At 46.7% G+C, this 22,260-nt stretch overlaps 1 long non-coding RNA gene across 2 annotated transcripts in view; it reads right to left on the reverse strand.

Annotated features, from left to right (window-relative positions):
- The window catches only part of LOC102495374 (uncharacterized), a 39,733-nt gene that overhangs the window by 7,684 nt on the left and 9,789 nt on the right, over positions 1-22,260 (reverse strand). Inside the window, exon 2 of one of the 2 annotated variants that reach the window (XR_003551107.1) lies at positions 3,854-3,996. The exons of the other annotated variant lie outside the window; for it this stretch is intronic. This is a non-coding gene — a long non-coding RNA (uncharacterized LOC102495374). The remainder of the gene's footprint in view (positions 1-3,853; positions 3,997-22,260) is intronic. 2 annotated transcript variants of the gene reach the window in all.

Genomic DNA, 22,260 nt, shown 5'->3' on the forward strand with positions numbered 1-22,260 from the left:
CATTTTCTTTTCTCAAGTGTGTGTGTATACATGTGTGTGTGTGTATACCTGTGTGTGTTTGTGTATGTATATTGTATATTTTACCATAGGGTGTGTATGCTCACCAGAGACAGAAAGACAGTGAGAGGGAAAGTGAGAAAGTGGGAAATCAACCCCCGGAGCAGATGGCCATGCTGCAGTCTCTGTTCCTCTGTTCTCCCTTGGGATTTTGGGCATGCACGCACACGTACCCGGCGTGATTTTCAAGCCCCTGGGTCTGGGATTTGAAACGTGGTTGACCACGTGGCAGTCCAGCACCTTAACCACCATGCGACCTGCTGGCCCCCTCTTTTCTGAAATGTTCTTGATGATTAGATGAGCGGTGTTGCTTGAATGCACTGGGTGGGCATTTGCCAGTTAGTTGGCTTCCTGCAAGTGGAAAGGGTTGATGACTTCTTAAAAATTTGCTCTTTTCCTAAATGGGATCAAAATAATCCTTAGGTTTTTTTGTTTATGGATTCTCTATCTGGAATCTAATTAGTCTTAAAATAGCAGGTAACCAAACTTTTCACTGATTTCTAGCTGACTTGGAATGAAATTAAGTTCCTAAGTAAAAGAATTGGGGGAGGGCAGGATAAATACACGTGAGATTGGTACGTGTTTCCCACTTAATAACCCCGTATTTAAAAACATAACACCTTGATTTTCCCATTTCTTACTTTTCCCACTTCTCTCCTTTACCTTTCTGAGTCCTCATGCAGATCTGGGAAGAAACAGCAGGGGGAGAAAACAGGAGCAGGTCTGGGGATTTGAAATGGGGAAAAGCAGACATTTCTAGCTCCCAACATCTGATTTCCTGAATATCTTCTGAGCTCGAGAAAATGGCTCTCGGTTGCTGTTGCAGTCTGGAAGCAGCTCCTGCTTTTCCACCAGCCCCTCCAGGGCCTTAGTTCCAGCCTGGGGAGCTTCCAGCACTCCCAGCCCTGGGCCGGGTTGGGATGAAGTTATGTGCTCAGCGAGGGGTGGGAGCCTCACACCCTAATGGAGCTGAGCTGGCCACACTGCCTGTCTCTCCCAATTAGTTCCCCAAAGGGAACAAAGCCTTATTTCTTTCCTCTCAGTTCCCAGGCACTGGCTGGGGAAAAACAATCCTTGGCAGCTCAGGGGTTAAAAATAAAACCCAGCGAGGGGGAAAACAAGACAGGCAGCTGCAGCGGCTCCTCAGAGCCTACTCCAGGCTGAACAGAGGCCCAGCAACTCCTTGGAGACTTGAACCCTGGGCGACGGAATTTTCCCTTGCACGGACGCTATTGTCCTCTAGAAAGGGCCAGGGCTCGAGGAGGGCTTGGGGAGCACTGATGTCCCCCAGCCGCAGCCAGGGAACTCCTGAGAGCCCAAGGGCTCTGTCCCACCCAACTGGGCTTGGGTGAAAAGGCAACAGGGGTGCAGCCCTCTCCTCCCCCTTTGGGAAAAAGGAGGGTTTGGTGGAGGCCTTCTAAAGGCCCCGGCACCAGTTGTTGCCCCACTCCTTAGCCCCGACCATCCAGCCACAGGGATGGAATAAAAGGCTTGGTTCCCTTGGCAACAGAGAGGTCTATGGTTTTTCATAGAGTACGAGATGGGCTTGAGGGAAGAAGGGAGGTGGGGAAGTGTTGGGGGGGGAGCTGGGGAGGGTTGTGTGTGTGGGGGGAGTAGCCTGTTTACCAGTGCTGCTTGAGTGTGAGTCTCAAGGGAAGCTGCTGTAGATTCTGGCCTGGGAGGTACAGGATACCCTCAGTGTGGGGAACGCTGCGGTGGTCCATGGTGGGAATGCCATTGTGCAGACCTTCACGGTAACACCATGGACAGCCTAGGTGAGTTAAGGAAAGGCTACCTTTCTAGGTAAGGAGGCCTGGCCCTGTTTTATAACTGGAGACCCCTGCAAGTGTTGATAGGCGCTCGAGCCCATAGAGAGCTATTTGTGAAGCGGAGATTAGAGTAGCAGGCGCCTGTGCCCTGGGCCTGATCTCGATGGACAGACCAAGCTATTTTTAATGTCCAATAGGAGAGTTGCTGAAATCTGGACACAGTGCAGAGCCTGGGCTGACTTGGTCTCGAGCACTGGACGATGTGAGGGGAGTTTAACGTCTCTCATACCTAGCAGCCGCGTTTAGCCTCGGTGAAAACAAGTGATAAGGGATGGGAGACCTTGTCCCAGCATGTTGTCAGGGGCACAGAGGTGTATGGGACTCGGCAAAACCACCTTGAGGTTTTCGACTGTGAGGGCTTCCAGCCTGGCACTGACAGAAGTGCCTTTTTTTTAAGAGAGGTTTTTGTTATAGGGTGTGTGCGCTTGCCAGAAAGACAGAAGACAGAGAGACAGAAAGTGAGAAATCACCTCCAGGGGGGATGGCCATGCTGCAATCCCTCCTCCTCCATTCTCCTCTTGGGATCTTGGGCACACAGGCACGTGCACCCGGCATGAGTTTAAGCCACCAGGTCTGGGACTCGAACAGTGTTGACTACATAGGAGTCCAGCGACATAGTCATTATGCCAACTGCTGGTCACTCTGGCTCCTGTTTTTTATTTTTAATAAAAATAATTTGAGGGAACCAGCAGTTAGTGTAATGGCTATGTCGCTGGACGCCCACGTAGTTGACCGCGGTTCGCGTCCTGGACCCGGTGGCTTAAAACTCACGCTGGGCGCGTGCGTGTGCGTGCGTGCCCAAGATCCCGAGAGAAGAATGGAAGAGAAGGGATTGCGGCGTGGTCATCCCCCCTATGGGGGGGCTTTCTCACTTTCTGTCTCTATGTCTCTCTCTCTCTCTGTCTGGTGAGCGCACGCGCCCTACAGTGAAAATCTCTCCAAAAAAAAAAAAAAAAATTGAAAACTCCTGAACCACATATTGATTTATACTATTCATCTCTTTTCTTGGGCCAACAAAGCAACTTTTGGACTAAATTTCCTTTGTTCCATGCGGTAGATAGCATCATACTTTAAAGGCACCACAAAAGGGACTTCTGAAGACCAGCAGTTAGCGTAATGGCTATGTCGCTGGACTCCCATGTAGTTGACCGTGGTTGGAGTCCTGGACCTGGTGACTTAAACTCCCGCTGGGCGCATGTGCGTGCGTGCCCAAGATCCTGAGAGGAGAAGGGATTATGGCGTGGCCATCCCCCCCCACTGCCCGGGGGTGGGGGTGGTTTCTCACTTTCTGTCTTTCTGACAAGCACATGCGCCCTATAGCAAAAACCTCTTAAAAAAAAAAAAGGGAACCAACCAGTGACTTGGTGATTAAGGTGGATCCCACATGGCCAACTGTGAGGTTTGAGTCCTGGACCTGGCATCTTGAAAAACATGCTGGTCATAAGTATGCATGCCCCAAATCTTGACAGGATTTTAAATGGAAGACAAGTGGCGTGACCACCCCCCAGTCTCTCTCTGTCTGTCTCTCACCCTGTAATGCAGTGGGTAAGCGCTGTGCAGAGGCAGCCAGATCCTATAGACAGAAGTTGGAACTCAGGCCCAGGAGGCTTGAAAGACAGCCTGGGCAAGTGTATGCATGCCCAGGATCCTGACAGGATGGAAAATGGAGGTAAAAGGATTGTGGTGTGATCATGCACCTTTGGGGAATTTTCTCTCATTCTCTCTCTCATGCATACACACATACCATCTGGGAAAAAAGAAGAGAAAGAAGAAAGAGAGAAAGGAGAAGGAAGAAAGAAGAAAAAGAAAGAAAGAGAAAGAAAGAAAGAAAGAAAGAAAGAAAGAAAGAAAGAAAGAAAGAAAGAAAGAAAGAAAAAGGCAAAGATAAACAGAACCCTTATCCGGTGTAGCCAGGTAGTTCTTGGGAGACAATATCAGGGTTCGGTAGAAGGGCTGAGGGTCCTCACCTTTTGCCTGAGAATCTGGGATGGGGAGGGGGCCTGGGGTGAGGTCCCTGTGCTTTTCTGAGGGAGTGTCCAGGGTCATCACTGTGAAGAACTTCCTCACACACAGCAGGGTCAGTTCCCTCAGAGCTTGTCTCCAGTCTCATCTGAAAGACAGCATTGGAGGAAATCGAGAGGGCAGAGCCTGAGCTAGGAAACACCTGGGTGGCAGGTCCCTGATAAGGAAGCAAGCCTGAGATACCACGCAGCTGCTTTGCATACATGACCTATGGCCAATCAGACGGCCACCTGCTTTAATAATCATAATCAAGTGATAATAATAAAAAGATCAAGGCATCACTTATCACCTAGTTAATTTACTTACTGTGTGGTGGGCTGGCAGAGACTCAAATCTAGGCAATACAGGATAACAACTCATTTAGAAAACTGGGAATGGCAACTCAGAGCAGAGAATCTGACATGAATGCCCTTCTATAATCGCACCTCACGTTTATGCCAAGTCAGTGAAGTTATTACTCCCCTCTTAGAGATGAGTAAACCGAGGCCTTGCTGGGTTAGCCGCCTTGAGCAAGATCACATAGCAGAAGGTAGAGAGAACTGGGTTTTAAATCCGATCTGATTATCCTGGACCTGTACACCAGCTGACAGTCACAAAAGCACTTTCAGATATGAAATCTCACTTGCTTCTCAAAACCGCTTATGGAGGCAGGAGATTGTTCCCCTTTACAGCCACAAAAGCTGAAGGTCATGGAATTAGTGACTTGTCCCAGTCACGAGACTAGTCTGTGGTAAACTGTGACTGCTCTGGGACTTCCCCTCTGTGCCTAATCTCAGGCTCCATTCTTAGACATCCAGAAGATTTTAATGTCTGCCATTCACCCGTTCATTTCATTCAAACATCCAGCTAATATTTGCTTAGTATCTACTGTGAATAAGGCATTAAAGGGAATGGAAAACAAATTAGATTGTTAAGAAGCTCCTATGAGTAAAAGGAGTTATGTAATGCCCCTGTCTTGTGTATACGATTACAACTGTCGGTGTTTTCCAAAATCAGTGCATTGCTATATTTTATTCCATAAGCTGATACAGTTGCAACTGGGAAACTAAAACACTAAGAACAACTGATCACCAATATTTCCTAGACACCTTACTCCTTAAAATGGATGGAGTAATTCCATAAGTTTGGCCCAGCTGTGGTGGCGCAGGCAGTCGTGCATGGATATGCGGTGCTGGAAGCCATATGGCTGACTGTGGGTTCAAATACTGAGTTGACTTCAAATGTACCAAGCGGTCCTGAAACATACCAGGTGCGCACAAGTCTAAGACCTTGACCAAGGGAATTATGGCACAAGACCCTGTCCGTGGTGCCTCTCTGTCTCTCTTGTATGCTCTCTCTCCCATGCTTTCTTTTTCATGAAATAAATAAATAACTCCCAAAAAATCAGTAAGCTTTGGCTGAACTGATGGTGACACCTGAATGGAACACTTTTGATACCTGGAGGCAGTGGGAAGAGTTTTGCCAAGTCACCTTTTGACTATCCACAGGTGCATGGCTTTTCAACTTAGCTAACATTCCTGTCTCCCCTAGTCCCTGAAGGCTCCATTGTCGGGGGGGACCCTCCTCCCCATATCTGATTTCATGGCTCAGCTACTTCCTGGACGGGACCAAACACTTACCGAATACCTGAACTTACACGGGCCACATTAGTGTGTGTGCATGCTGGCCCTGTACCCTGCTCACCTGTCTGTAGGGACCATGGACTGAAGACTATTTCTCACATGGAACTGCTATGGGGGAACCAATATCACGAAGTGATGAAAGTTGCCAGAACATGTACAGAGAAGCAAGACGCATTCAAAGACAAGGAGAAGCCCTGGAAGAGCAGATAGTATCAGGCGGGCTGATGAGCAAAATCCCCATGTCTGTCCATATGTCCAGATGGGCGTTAAATCATGAGGGTCAAGGTGCAGAGGGGAGAGAAACGAAGGAGGTTTTTTTCGGTTTTGTTTTTAATTGCCAGAGGGCATGTGCACTCACCAGAGACAGAGAGACAAAGAGAAAGGGGAAAAGCACCCCCAGGGGGCATGGCCACACCACAATCTCCTTTCCTCCTATGTCCATCCTGTTGGGATTTGGCACACCAACGCACATGCACCAGGTATGTTTTTCAGGCTGCCATGTCCAGGATTCAAGCCATGTGGTTGGACATGTGGGATCCAGCCACTTTAACCACCATGCCACTGGCTGGCCCAGGGAAAAGACTATCAAGATTTATTATCTTCTGTGTGAAGCAGCATCATGATTTGTCCTCACCATTCTTCATGGAGTTTCTCCTCACATATTTAAAAACATGGTGTTTTCATTTTTTTAGTTTTTTATCATAGGACATGAATGTTTGCCAGAGAGAAACCAGAGACAGACCAGAGAGAAGAAAAGTGAGAAATCCCACCACCACCACTACCCCCCGGGGTGGAGGGGGATGGCCATGCTACAGTCCTTTCTCCTCCATTATCCTCCTGAGATTTCGGGCAGGCACGCACACACACCTGGCATGATTTCCAAGCCCCTGGGTTGGGGACTTGAACTGTGCTCGACCACGTGGGAATCCAGTGCCTTAGCCATTATGTAAACTGCTGGCCCCAAACATTGTGCATTTCTGCTGGGTTTATTTTTTCTCTCTCTCTCTTTAAATTTCACCTAGCCATTTTTTCCATCGGCAAGAGACACTGACAGGGAAAGACAGAGAGATAGCTCCCCAACAGGGTCTTGATGCTGCAGTCCAACTCAGTCCTTCGCCAGTTCCAGATCATGGGCACATACGTGCCCAACCTACTCAGGAAGGTCTCTGGACACAGAACTGGAACTTCCTACATGGGTCAGCCTTGCATGGCGTTGTGGTTTACACTGTGTTTTACCACTGTGCCACCACTGGGCCCCATTTTTTTTTCCTCTTTAATTCTATGAAGATTCATATTCAGAATTTGACTTCCGCAACAGAAATATGCTAGGCACACTAGACAACTTTTCTATGGCCAACATATCCCTCCTCACTTTTTGGTCACCTCTTCTCAGGTCTCTTGTTAGACACTTCCAGATGGATAACATCCAACCATCCAGACGTGAAGACCCACAGGTATAAGACGTCAGTAAGGTAAAATGAAGGCTTTTCCTGCTCCCTCTCTGATAATGGCCACATGAGTCTAGAGACAAGGGTTTACTGAGCACGCACGAGGCTGATAACGGTCACAGGTAGCATAGGTTCATTTGATAGAACCCTTAAAGTCTACATATTTTGCCTTTTTCTGTTGTGTGTGTGTGCGTCTTTCTCTTTGTTTTTGTTAGTCTAATAGCAAGTCAGTAAAAGATGAAGAGAATGGAGGAGGAGAGGCAGTGAGAAAGGTCACCGTGTGGTCTTGACCGTGTTTTCATCACAAGAGAAAACTCAACTGGCGGTTTGTGTTTGTGGCCTTTATCTTCTCTTCTCTGCTTTACAAACTTGACATAATGGAGTTCTCTAATTTAAAAACAGAGCAACAAATTTGAAAAAGTACTTACATTTTCATTTGAAAAAATGCAAGTTTATAGGCATGGTATTTGTCCTGGAAAAAGCAATGTTGTACACTGTAAAGATACATATAGTGGTTAAATGTAAATTAAGGGAAAAAAAAGAATATATGTCAGCTGCTCACAGAATAGCTAGACCTAGAATAAACAAATCAATATACAGTGCAATGTATCCTAAGAATATCTGTGATCTTACGTACATCTTTTTGTGCTACCCCTCGAAAAAAAGGAAAAAAAGCTATGTAAAGAAACTGTAACTTCGTAAAATGATCAAAACACATAAATGCTTTGTAAATTTGGTAGGCTATTTTCTGAACAACTTGTCCATGGCTAAATGGCTAGTTGGCTGTATTCCAGTGTGGACAGAACAGAATTCAGGTGTGCCTGACTTAAAACCCAGGCCCTTCCCATGATACCGTAGCAGAAATTTACCACTTAGAGCTTGTGCGAATGTTATCTGTTGAGAATTGCAGGAGCAGGTCACATGGCTTTCAGCACTTTATTACTAAATTGTTTCTCTATGCTCTGAAACACCGCATGGCTCCTGCACAATCGTTAATTTTCATAACAGTTCTTCTGTCCCAAATCTCCCGAGCCCATGAATGAATCAGCAATGAAAAAAATCAGTGGCATAATAACAGCGACTGTTTCCTGGATGCCATGCGCCAGGGACTGGCATAAGGTTTGAACTTCATTTAATTAATTTAGTCCCTGCAACAATTTTGAGGTAGGGTCTAGCCCCATTCGCTAGGTGAGGAAGGGCGATTCAGAGATGCTAAGATTCTAGACCTAGTAAGTGGAGGGGCTGTGATGAAGAAAAGCCTAGTTAGGTGTAACTTGTTATTCTGTATGTTAATCTTTAAAATCCAATCACCTCTGTTGAGGGTACTAAATCTATACATCGAAAAAAACGAGAGTGCTTTCTTCCCTCCATTTTTCTTGAAGTGTGTGTGTGTGTGTGTGTGTGTGGGGGGGGTAAAGTTCCCAACTGTTCAAAAAAAAATGTTTTTTTTTAAGCCAGAAGGTATATGTACTTGCATGAGAAAGAGAGACAGAAAGTCAGAGACAAAGCACGCCCCAGTGCGGCCGGTCATACTGCAATCCTTTTTCCTCCAGCTCTCCATCCCGGTCAGGAGCCGGGGCATGTGTGGGCCCTGTGTGTTCTTCAGACTCACAGGTCAGCCACGAGGAATCTGGCTTCCTCCAAGCAGCACCTAACTGCTGTACTACAAGGTCAGCGCCCCCCAAACACACACACACCTCTGTTTATGAGCCTCTTAAAAGAAGAGAATAAGAGCGAACGCTTGCATTGACTCAGACTCAGAGCTGACTTTATTCTATAGGCTTCTACAGTTGAACTGAGAGACAGTTTCTGAAAGAGCTGCAGATTGCAAGCCTTTCTTATTATGCACCTTATCAACTGCCCCTTCTCCTGGAGCCCTTGTGAGACTTTGTATTGCAGTTTGGATTGTGAAGGCTCCAGAGGAAATCTTCATTTCTTCGCAGGTCTTGGGGGGATCATTTTCCATATTAGACAGAGCATTGTACATTCATGAGAGGGCCTCTCCCCCAGACATGTTTTGACAACCAGCAGGGAGGCCAGAAGGTCGGTCTGGTCAGAATGGACTGCTTGATAACCCGAGGAGATCAAGGAGAGCTCTTTCCAAAGCAACAGTTGATCATTTCTAGTTCCTTCTCCAAAGAGGGATGTCTGGCTCTCTGATTACCTTCCTCCCGTTCCGAGACTTGGATCACGCTGCTGGTGACCTTCTGACGTCCATGCTCTGGTCCAAGGTTTGTGTTTGTGTTCATTGAATAGGTTGACACTCATCAACCATGATGGGTATATTTCATAACCATTCCCCTTGGTGTTGTAATTAGAACTCTTATATATTCTCAAATTTTGATGCATCATTTTTTGTATAACATACTTCAATTTAAAAATCATACAGTTTTGCTTTTCTTTTTTGCATGGGAGTGTAAAAAGGAATTGGGGAGAGGGGTTTTTCCTGGGACTTTCTTTTCAGAAATCATTGAGCATTATTCTGGCAACAGGTTTAAGCATAAGTTATAGATTTTCCTTCAAAGAATGAAAAGCTATTTATATCTCTGGGGCAGGCATTACTTCCTGTCTTATAGGCCAGAAAAATCTTAGTGAATTTTGTCTCCCGGCCAGAAATAGTACTTTTATCAATATGTAGTAAGAATATCCACCCAGATTTCTTTAGTAAAGATTCTATTCAAGGGTCCAGGTACTGATTAACACTGCTTGGCCCTCTGAACAATGGGCGTGACCTGGGCTTGATAAGACCAATAAGACCTTTGTCTTGTTTTGCTGGCTGCAGAAAATTGCCTGCACCATAAAGTCATTCAGCCTCCAATGACAGGCCAGGGTACTTCTTGCAAAGACCTGGTTTTTATTTTCTGCCCCGATGGATAGCTGAATCCAAGTGGGGGGTGTGCATAGGGAAGGCCTTGAGGGCACATGTGTGTGCTTGCATGTACCTGGGTCTATATGTACTTGTGCACAAGTACCCTACTTTCCACTGGGATCCGGACTGTGAGGGAAGGGATGGTGAGGCAGCTAGTTTATTACAGGTCAGATAAGACTTGAACATGGATCGTTCGTGCACAACTCTTGCCCTGAAGTGTCTGCTTCCTCTTCCTTACCTTCCCTGGCCTCGGACCACTTTGCCCAGGTAGATAAAATCAAGACTAAGAAAGCTCTTGCAGGTCCCACTCTGCTATACTCACAGATACCTGGAAAATATCTAAAGAAAGTTACAGAATACAACTGGCTTGGTACAAACCCACTCCTGTCCTGGGGAAACTGCCTGGACTCATTCCAGATGGGGGTCAAGAGTGTCAATTTTGGGGCCAGCAGATGGCATGGTGGTTAAGACACTGGATTCTCACACGACAGACTGCAGTTCAAGTCCTGAACCTGGTGGCTTGCTTCCTTGCTTTCCCTCTCTCTCTCTCTGGTGAGCACACATGCCCTATAACAGATTAAAATAATAATAATAATAATAATAAAAAATAAGATTTAAAAAAAAGAGTGTTAATTTTATTTCCTAAAAATACACACTTGTTAAAAACAAGGGGAAAAAGATCCTCCTGTCTGATGGCAAGTGCCTTATATCCCTCCTCCACCGAGAGCTTGCAAAGGTGTCACAGAGGCACCTGCTGTAACTCTGGGCAATCTCTCAGAGTGGACATGTTGGCCCAGACCCTGATGAGTATCTGGTTTTCAAGATGAGGGAAAGAAGCAACAGGAAAATAAAACGTCAGTGACTGATGCCTGCTGTGGCCAAGTTTTATAGTGGATTACTGTATATCTAGAGGAAATGGTAACACTTAGCTTAGGGAAAAAGACTCAAAGGGGGTCCAGCTTACAGCCTTGAAATGCTGGAAGGGGGCTCAGCTGTGGTGGAGTACACTGGTAGATGTTACTACTTTGTAGTTTAAGGCCACATAGGAGGCCCAGGTTTGGGGACCAGCAGATGGTGTAATGTTTACATCACTGGACTCCCACATAGTCTACCATGGTTCAAGTCCTGGACCTGATGGTTTAAAACTCACATTGGGCATGTGTGCGTGCATGCCCGAGATACCGAGAGGAGACTGGAGGAGAAGGGAATGTGGAGTGGCCATCCCTTCCGGGGGCTGATTTCTCGCTTTCTGTCTCTCTCTCTGGGGTGAGCACATGCACCCTATAACAAAACCTCTCTGTAAAAAAAAAAAAAAAGAAAAAGAAAAAAAAAAAAGGCCCAGGTTTGATTTCTAGCCCCCACTAAAAGCCAAACAAGGTGGGGTGAGGCCACGGTCCCAGCTACTCAGTCAGCTCAGGCAGGAAGATTGTAACATAGCAGAACCCTATCTTAAAAACAAACAAACAAACAAACAAACAAATAAATAAAAATTTTAAAAAGGGAAAAGAAAAAAGAAAAAAAGGAAAAGGAAAGAAAAATACCCAAACGACTTTCAAGGAGGAGAGGTAATAGATTTGTTCAAACTATGACTGAAGGGTGGAAGTTTCCAGGAGCATTTTGGTTCAGCGTAAGTGTAACCATTTAGCCATCATCCGACAATGATGGAAAACTTCCTTGGAGGTGCTGAGAAAGGGCCCTGTCTCTCCCCATTCCAGCAGAGGACGGGGGGATGTCGTAATGTGAATTCCAGAAGCAGGCACAAGGTTCAGCCGATGACCTCCAAAGCTCTCTCCAGTTCCGAGATTATATTATTCTATATCTGTAATTTTCCATTTCCCTATTAAGAGGAAATTTTCCACATTGAAAATGTTTTAGTCTTTGATAAAGGTTGTGGGATGATTTTTGCTCTGTTTGCTTGAAAATGGGGCTTTCTCCTTGGCCCAACGGCTTAACAAAACATAACGCCATCAGTAGTATTTATCGTCAGAGGAGATGGGAGTTGATTGGTGGGTGGAAAGATCCTGCTTATTTGGGGCCTGGCAGGGATAGGTTGGGAACTTACATATTGTCTTACATCCCAGTCTCTGAAATTCCTCCACCCAGAGGACTTGGGCATTTGACCCCAGTCCTGAACAGGGACCTCTGTAGAAGCAGTCTGGAGACTGACTGTCATTTCACCTGTTTCCTCAGTTCCTCCTACCACTCTCCTGACCCCTCATAATCTCATGTCCTCCTCATAGAGCCCCATATGATGTGATATGGGGTGATACTACAAATCGAATCAGTTCTTTACCCCTGAATCCCAGAAGTAATAGTAATAATTAAAAAAGCAACATCAAATATTTTATGTAGATAGAAGTTTGTCTCCTTTATTTAACTGTCAGAGGCCCGAGTTTACCTGAAGTGTCTAAATCAAATGTATATATGATGTCTTTGGAAGTAAGGAGAGAGGATGCCAACGAGTGGATGGTCTAGCTGGGCAGTGCCTATGATCTCTCACCTACGCAGGTGGCTCTTCAAGGATAGCTCACGGCGGGCTCCTTCCTGCTTCCCACTCTGCCCCTGGCATTCACTCACTCAGCCCTTTCCTAAGGCACATGGCACACTGTCTTCTTCTTCATGTGACAAGCAGCCCACCTGCCTGGAAATAGATTCCAAGTGAAGAAAATAGAGGCACAGAACTCGTGGGAAAATGATTTGGCCATGGCAAATCATGCTGAATCCTAACTTCAGAATATGACTGTATTTGGAGATAGGGTCCTTGAACAGGTGATTAAATGAAAACGAGCCCATGGGAGTGGGCTCTAATCCTGTCTGACTGGTGAGTTTTATAAAGAAGAGATTTGGACACAGAAAGAGATGGAGGGTAGGGCAGCTGGTGGTATGGAGGTTAAGGTGACTGGATCCTACATGGCTGACTGCATGATTTGAGTCCCAGACCTGGTAGCTTGAAAAACATACTGGGGGTTATGTATGTGCATGCCCCAAATCCAGAAGTGAAGGGATGGTGGAGAAGGGATTGCAGCGCGATTATCCCCCATGAGGATGCTTTCTTACTTTCTCTCTCTCTCCGGTGAGTGCATGGACCTCTTAGCAAATAAAAAAATAAGAATAATGAAAAGAAAGAAAAAGAGAGATAATGGGGTGCACTAGAACACAGAAAAAGCCATGTGAGGACATGATGAAAAGGCAGCCGTCTACAAGCATGGGAGAGAGACCTCAGAAGGATCCAAACCTGCAGCATCTTGATCTCGGACCGCCAGTCCCCCGAACCAAATGTACTGTGAGACAACACACCATCTTACCTGTGAAACTGCGTTACAACAACCTTAGCCAACTACTGGGATGTCGAAAAAGTCATGATGTATTATTATTATTTTTTTTTTGTAGAGGTTTTAGCTATAGGGCACATGCGCTTGCCAGACAGACAGAGAGACAGAAAGACAGAAAGCAAGAAATCACCCCCCTGGGAGATGGCCACGCCGCAATCCCTTCTCCTCCATTCTCCTCTCGGGATCTTGGACACGCACGCACATGCGCCTGGCGTGAGTTTAAGCCACTGGGTCCGGGACTCGAACCGTGGTCGACTACATGGGAATCCAGCTACATAGTCATTACACTAACTGCTGGTCCCATGATGTATTTTTTTCAATGCAAAAATGTGTCATGATTTTTCTGATGGCCCAGATAGATATTGCTAGAGCTGCACTTTTGGCTCACAGATTTAAGAACAAGTCTTCAGCCTTGGGTTCTCTGATCAGTGGCTATCCTGCAGGTCTCGTCTTAGTGGGCAGCATTCTGGCCAAAGCTTCCTATTAGACAGCCCCATCTCTGAGGGGGTTAGAAAAGTTGAAAGGTGGCTATCTGGAAAGAACAAGAGGAATTCCATGAGCTTGTTCAATCCCCACAACCCCACTCCAGGCAGCAGTTAGGGAAGCCTTGAGCAGTTAGTCACCTGACCGTGCACCTGGCAGCTATCAGGTCCCAGGTGAAGGGAGTCACCACACCTTGGGATATACATTCAGCTGGAAGTGCCTCTCAACTGTCAATAATGCCTTTACAAGGCCCACAGGCCTGAGTAAATATGTACTTCTCCCTGTGGGCTTTCCTAAAGGCTGCTACTCAAACAAGGCTCTTTGTAGGTATTGGAGAGCACAAGTTCCTTCTGATAGTAGACCAGATAGCAGTTCCCATATCAAAGGACTACTGAAGGTCAACAAAGTTTAGGAATGAAGGGTTGAGCCTGGGCCTATCCATGGGGCCAGGCCACTACTGTACACACTAGGAAAATAGCCCAAAGAGTGGAGACTAAAGCCCCCTTCCTATATCTTTAAGTTCTAGCAATGTCGAGGCAAAGAAACACTCAGTGTTCTTTGTGTAACTGGTATTGCCCACATTCTCGCTTGTCAGCTCCCCCCAGTCTTCTAGAAAAGAGGAGTTTCACTAGTAAAGGAGACTAGACAGTGTGTGTCTGTGTTTTGTACCGGGGAGACCTTGCAGCAGGGACTTTGCGTGTGTGTGTGTGATTGGGGCAGAGCACTGGTGGTAAACGTAAAAAAGAAGGGAGAAGGGACAGCCCAAGCTCCACAAGCTCTTCTAACATCTTTGAGAATCTGCTGAAACCTGGACTCTTTCTTAAGTAGCACTTCTACACAGAAGCCTGACGTGCTAAGGCCTTTCCACCGCTCACAGATTATACCTGTCCTGCACTGTGACTCTGTTGGTCCAGCTGAGACACCTGCTTTTCTTGGTTCAGAGAGTTTGCCTACTTCCCAGACCCATATGCCAGGCACTGTGGCTAGAACCCAGTCAAAGAGGCATAAGCACAAATTCTATGCCTGCCTCTTACAGAGTAGGAGACCTCAGTGACTACCTAATGCTTGAGCTGCAGTTTGCTGAACCCTAAAATGGGAGACTAATGCTGACTCTATAGGGCTACTGAGAGAAATAGATGAAATAGTATTTAATGCACTTGGCACTAACAAAAATATTCATTTCCTTCCTCCCACCCAGACATTAGGTGGGCAGCTTGTGCCATTCATTCATTCAAAGGCTTATCGAGTGTCGGCTAAATACTGGTGAATGGCACCCCCTCAGTTGGGCAGCGTGGTGGCTCAGATGTCCCCGCTCTTCTGAAACGTACGGTATAGTTGGGTAAAAAGCGAAGAGGAATCAGGTGCTGGGAAAGTTGTGGCATCATATTTTCTTAGCCTGGTTCTCTGATGTCTCCTCATTTTGCCGTGAGGCTAGATACGAACGTGATGCTCAAGGGAAATTCTCTTAGCTAAACCTTGAGAACGAGACGAGAGTGACTCACGGCACATTAGTTTCCATCAGCAGCAGATGAAGGGCTGGGGAAGAGTTAAGGGAATCAAACAGCTGGCACAACAACGATCGTCATCATCCTCTACTTACGTGGGACTCTTCTACCCTTGCAAGCTAAGTGCTTTGTGCACATTACTCACTGGGTTCTCACAGCCTCCTCGTGGGTCAGGGAGGAGGCAAAGATGATTAGAGATGAGGAAACACGCACGGCAGAAAGCAAACTGCCTTGCGCCTTGCCTGAAGTCACAGCCAGCAGAAGCACTGGATCCAGAACTGGGTTGCTCAACTGGAGCCCACCGGCTCACTCTCTGACCACAGGGCAAGGTCAGGATGCTGTGTGGGAAGCAGAGTTTACTGGTGGTAGAAAAGCCTGACAGCCATTCCGATGGTTCCCAATTTGCGTTCTAAGTACACTCTCTTCTGCCCTGGTGGCCCTATGTCAATGTTTGTAAGCCTCTAGTTTTGAGAAATTGACAATTTAAAAGTGTAAAAAATCCTTAAAGGTATCTAAATATGCATACGTATATTCACAAAAGGCTACCTTTTTTCTAAAAGCCGTATCCACATAATTTATTAAAGAACTTAATAAATATTTTTCTATTAAAAAAGAAGATATTAATGTGATGAGACCTTAGAGGTAACCTAACCCAACCCCCCTCATGTTATAAATGAGGAAATCAAGGCCCAGAGATGAAATGACTCACCCAAGGTCAACACAGATAGTAAGTGGCTGACCTGGTCTAGAACTCAGTCCATTCAGCCACTAGCCCGGGATTTTCTCTCCTCCACCAGGAAGGGTCCCAGAAATGGCTGTGTTTTCCTCAACCTTTTAAGGTTTTTTTTTTGTTTGTTTTCCTGTTTTAAAATGATAGAAAGCATGTGTACATGCACGAGAGAGAGACAGAGAGAAAGAGACAGAAGGAGAGAGAGAGAGCACTCTCAACAGGGTCTCATCATACCGCGATCCCTTTCTGTGTGGGAAGCAGAGTTTACTGGTGGTAGAAAAGCCTGACAGCCATTCCGATGGTTCCCAATTTGCGTTCTAAGTACACTCTCTTCTGCCCTGGTGGCCCTATGTCAATGTTTGTAAGCCTCTAGTTTTGAGAAATTGACAATTTAAAAGTGTAAAAAATCCTTAAAGGTATCTAAATATGCATACGTATATTCACAAAAGGCTACCTTTTTTCTAAAAGCCGTATCCACATAATTTATTAAAGAACTTAATAAATATTTTTCTATTAAAAAAGAAGATATTAATGTGATGAGACCTTAGAGGTAACCTAACCCAACCCCCCTCATGTTATAAATGAGGAAATCAAGGCCCAGAGATGAAATGACTCACCCAAGGTCAACACAGATAGTAAGTGGCTGACCTGGTCTAGAACTCAGTCCATTCAGCCACTAGCCCGGGATTTTCTCTCCTCCACCAGGAAGGGTCCCAGAAATGGCTGTGTTTTCCTCAACCTTTTAAGGTTTTTTTTTTGTTTGTTTTCCTGTTTTAAAATGATAGAAAGCATGTGTACATGCACGAGAGAGAGACAGAGAGAAAGAGACAGAAGGAGAGAGAGAGAGCACTCTCAACAGGGTCTCATCATACCGCGATCCCTTTCCCAGCATGTGCACCCACGGCAGGCCTATCTGGGATCCCAAACCACAGTCACCATGTGGCTTCCCCAGCCCTGAAGGGCGCTAGCATTACAGCTGGGTCACAGCAGCTGGGCCTCCTCTCAGTTCTTATCTGCAACTACTGATATACCAGCTGATGAGAGACCCAAACCTCCCTTTCCCACGTCAGCATCCTTTGTTGGGGCTAGCTTTCTGGACCACGTTGGAAATGTTCTCGGAGCGCTGTTTGCCTCGAGGCTGCCTTGCATACTTGCTGCAGGGTGGGTGCCTGGACCCGATGCTCACCACTGCTCCCGGGCTTGTTCTTGTCTGCAACATCAGCATTCTGAATCGCCTCTCTGGCTTGAGTGCTGCAAACACTCAGTGCATGGGAGAATATTTTCTGACGACAGTGACTCTTCTGGATGATAACATCTGTGTTAGTGAACTCGTTCACCTACTGAGCTTTCTACTTTCTTCAACCACATTGTCACACAGCCTTGGAGGCCTCCACTGGTTCAGTCAAGTAGTAATGCCTTACCTCACCTTGGCCTGTGGTTTCTGTCCCCCAGTGATCCTACCTCCATCATTCCCCTTCTTTTTCTTCTCCTATGAGTCATGTGAGCTCATTGGAGAGAGAGAGAGAGAGAGAGAGAGAGAGAGAGAGAGAGAGAGAGAAGGTGAGGACTCACTGGGGGTGACTGCACCACAGTCCCTTTTCCTCCATTGTCTTCTCAGCCTCCTTTTCTTTTCTTTCTTTTCTTTTTTTTTTTTTTTTTTTTTGCTATAGGGTGCATGCACCCACTGAAGTGAAAGAGGAGAGACAGAAAGTGAGAAATCACCACTCAAACCGGGTGGCCATGCCACAATCCCTTCTCCTCCATTCTCCTCTCTGGATTTTGGGCATGGACACAGACATGCCCAGTGTGAACAGTGTGAGTTTTAAGCTGCCGGGTCTGGGACTCAAACCATAGTTTACTACATGGAAGTCCAGTGATATAACCATTACACCACTTGCTGGTTCCTCCTGCATGTTTTTCAAGCCACTGGATCTGGGACTTGAACTATGCTGTTAACCATGGGGGATCCAGGTGCCTTAACTACCACTCCATCTGACTAACCCGTTATCATTCCCTTCTTGAACCTGATGGACCAGCCAGACAGATCTTCCTCTGCTCCTCCGTACCTGATTCCCACACCCGAAGCCCTTTGGTATGAAAGTAGATAGATGTGTGGACAAGGAAATGACAACTCTCTCTCTCTCTCTTTTTTTTTTTGGAGATGTTTTTGGTATAGGGCGCGTGCGCTCTTCAGACAGAGAGAGACAGAAAGCGAGAAATCAGCCCCCAGGGTGGTTGGTCACACCACAATCCCTTCTCCTCCATTCTCCTCTCGGGATCTTGGGCACGCACGCACATGCGCCCGGCGTGAGTTTTAAGCCACCGGGTCCGGGACGCGAGCCGCGGTCGACTATGTGGGAGTCCAGCGACATAGCCATTATGCTAACTGCTGGTTCCCATCTCTCTCTCTTTTAAAACTTTATCTACTTCCTCTATGAACAAGAAAGGTGGAGAGAGACAGAGAGACAGCACCCCTAAGAGGATCTCAGTTCTGCAGTCCACCCAGTCTCAGCCAGCTCTGAATCATGGGCATGTGCATACCTGGCATGTACAGGGAAGTCTCTGGATGTGAATCCAGAACTTTCTTATTTGGGGGTCAGCCTTGCAGAATGTCAAATTTTACAGCTGCATCAGTGTCTGGTTCTGGAATAATCTAGCTTTTATGTTTTTTTGGATGCCAAGCATGAGTTTTTCAACCTTGTTTCTCTCTTTGAGTCCTGGCAGTAGGGAATCTTGAACCATGTAGACTTTACCGGCTTAGCTACTCAGTGCATTCCCACCAAGCTCAGACCCTGTTGTTGCTGGGGGTGGTCTCGCTGAGAACCTCAGCAAATGTCCTCCCTCCCCATCTCCTCAGGAGTGCAGCTGACCTGATCACCACCAGGGATTAGGAACTGGCCGTGCGGGCTGTTCAGCTCTGGGTCACAGACAGGAAGGCAGGAAGGGAGACAGGAAGGACGTTGAAGCAGCAGAAGGAGAAACTGCTAATTCCGAGGATGAACTGAGTCCCCCTTGGTTAGAGTGTGATGCGGCTGTTTCCTGACATAGATCTGGGATTCTCAAGCCCTGATGGAGGCCTCCTCATGGACACCAGACAGAGCTGGTCGGGTGGTAGGAGCGTGCTGGCTTCCGAGGCCTGGGTGCAGGAAGGTGGGTGCGCTTGGCACTTCCTTCTCAGTCGTGAGAAACCGTCTTGAATACCTGCTGCCTTCGTGCACCACCTCCTCCCTTGGGGTTATCTAGTGAACCTCTTCCCTGATGCTCCATGCACTTCACATTTATCTCGCTCATCTGCTCCTTCGGAGACGTGGGGGAGAGGCAGGGATCATTATCACAGTTTAGATAGAGAATGCTGAGGTGCAGTGCAGGCGTGTCCTGGGGGTGGAGCAGAGCTGAGGACACAGGTGGGACTCTGGTTTGCAGCACATGCTGAGCAGACTTCACACACAGTGACTGTCAAAAATGCAGAGTTCGGGAAACAACTTCCTCTGAAGTGGAGAGTGGGGGATGGGTGCGTAGTGTCAGGACAGCCTGAGGCCCCAGCCGTAATGGTAATCTTTTTTTTTTTAATTGGATGGTGAGTGTATGGCTGTAATATTTTTATTTATTTCCTTTGTGTTTATCTTAAATGCACATTAGATTACAACCATTCGAACAATACAGAAAGCATTAGATTATTGTTCAAATGAAGGCGTTTTAACTGTGACAAACGCCGAGGCATCAAGGATAGAGAGATTACTTAAGGCCCCCATAGGGTGGTGCTTGTCTAGAAGAACGGGGTGAGAACTGTCTGGCAGAGGCACAGTTACAGAATTCCTTATTATGAAATAAAAAATTAAGCGTTCTGCAAATATTTAATGAAGGCTTCCTATGTGCCAAGAACTTATTTGGGACCTGAAAGATGTGATATGGTTCATATTCTCATAGCGTTTTTCTGTTTGTTTGTTTGTTTTGGGGGGAGAGCGTTTTGCTATAGGGCACATGTGCTTGCCAGAAAGACAGAGAGAGACAGAGAGACAGAGAGCGAGAAATCACCCCCCAGGGGGAATGGCCGCAATCCCTTCTCCATTTTCCTCTTGGGATCTTGGGCACGTACGCATATGCGTCTGGTGTGAGTTTAAGCCACTGGGTCTGGGACTCGAACCACAGTCGACTACATGGGAGTCCAGCAACATAGCCATTATGCCAACTGCTGGTCCCTCATAGCGTTTTAATTCTAGTGAGAAATAAAGGTAAAAAAGGTCAATAGACAGCAAATATCACTGTACAAGCTAGGCCGAGGGCAACATTCTCAGGGGTGAGGAGGAGAAAAGACCTCTGGGAGGAGGGGATCCTCTAGTGAACCCATCTCTCAGTCCCAAAGAGCCCCTTCTCTGTCATCTCCCACAGAGGGATTGGGGGAACCCACAGCTCATTCAGGAGGAATTGGGTGTGGGTAGGGACAGTACAAATGTGATAGGCCTAAATCCTGACCAGTTGTGGCGCTGGTTCCACCCTGGGTGTGCCCAGGCCTGTGCATTATACTCTAATGAGGGGTTGGGCTAATGGTGATGTGTTTTTTCTTTTTTTTAATGAGGTGCTGTTTTGCATAGATAAATACTATGATTGTGATGTGGGAACCAAATGGCAGATCATTATGCAAAAAGCACCGGCAGAGGTGAGATTATGAAACCAGTTCTGCTTCAGGCCTGCTCCCTGAGCGTGGGAACTCGGAGGTGTCTGATCCATGAGGCCTCAACCTGGGCCAACTGGATTGAGGCCTGCCTCTCTGGTTCATCTCCTGATAGCTGGGCCTGGATAGGAAGCACTTCTCACCACTTTCTACCTTAGATTCGGAATCCCAGGCAGTGGAGGTGGAAAGGGGAGGGCAGGTGGCTGCCCCATTGCCATCTTATGACTGTTTGCTCTGTGGGTTGTGGCACCAAAGTTCTGCCCTTAATGGGATTGAACCGAGTTCTGACTGAGAAATAAGAAGTAGGGTTCAAGTGCCTGGGGAGTTCCACGGGAGGCTCAGAGACCCTCTGCCAGCCAGCTGTGAGGGTGTGGCAATAACACAAAGCCCTGAAATGCCGAGGGCACACAGGAAGTTTCCAGATTCATGTCCCATTGGGTGCACACTTGTGCCTATGATTCTGGCTGGCTGAGGCTGAGGGTGGGTGAGGGAATAAAGATCCTGTTGGGGTGCCTTTCTCTCGTGGAGGAAAAAAATGTGTATGTATATATCTATCTGTATCTCTATATCTCTATATCTATAGATACAGATATATTAAAAAGAGAGATCTATATTTGGGAGGAGGCATAGAAAACAGAGAGAGGAAAAGCATCCTTGGCTCTGAGTTTCTGAGTTTACAAATTCCCAGCCGAGGTGGCTGGACCTCAGAAGAATAGGTGAAGACCTGCAGAGAGATTCTGCTTGGATAGCCGGGGAGGGAAGCTCCAACAGCTGGAAAGAGGTGGAGGAGACAGTCAAGGAAGAACCAGAGCTCACATTCCCAGACAGCAGATGCTTCTGTAATGCTCCAGTAAAGTGGGACTCTGTAGTTGTTGGAATGGTCACCCAGCTAATAAACACACTCACAGAGTTTGTGCTTTCATGCGCCCACATGCCTGCTTTTTGTCAGGTTCAAAAAACCAGAAGAGTGAGTACTGTTGACAGTTTCCAAGAGGTCAGATCTGGGAGATAAATAAAGGCAAGGTCAGCAGCAGCACTGCCCAGGAGGGAAACACAGGTGCCTGCATCTAGGTGGCGGCTGCGGCAAAGGCAGTAGTGAGAGCGCCCCCTATAGAGCACGCCGGGGAGATGCAGGCTGGGGCACAGCATGAGCCCAGGCAAAGGTCATCCATTCATTTATTCAATTAACCACTATTTGTCTAGAACCTATTATGATGTCAACGAGGCAAAGATTTTGTTACTGGAAGTGAAATTGGAATATCTTGCTTATATTACACATCTGGGAGCAGCTAGCTGGTTTGGCCTGGCTTTCCCTGGTGCATCAGCTGGCCATCACATTAGCTCTAAGCAGAGCGAGACTAGGTTTACAGTCTTCATTGCATCGAGACCTCCACCTCTGGGCTTGGACTAGTGAAGCAGCTGGGGAGAGGGCAGGACGGGAACTGGAGGAGTTGGCTCCGCTCTTTCTAGGTCTTGGGACTCAATGGGATGCCTCTGGATAGTACCCAGACATGTTGGGTGGTGTGGCAAGGAGTGTTAATGATGTAATTCAATTATGCCAGGCTGTTAGTGAGCTAAGTGCTATATCTTTATTATGCATCAGGTACTGGAACACATTAAATACAGTGTCTCAGGCCTTCTCCGTACATCCTAAATTAAAATCATGATTCTGTAAGATGCTCATAACTCTT

This window comes from Tupaia chinensis, unplaced genomic scaffold (genome assembly GCF_000334495.1).
Source record: "Tupaia chinensis unplaced genomic scaffold, TupChi_1.0 Scaffold000609_1, whole genome shotgun sequence".
NCBI lineage: Eukaryota > Metazoa > Chordata > Mammalia > Scandentia > Tupaiidae > Tupaia > Tupaia belangeri.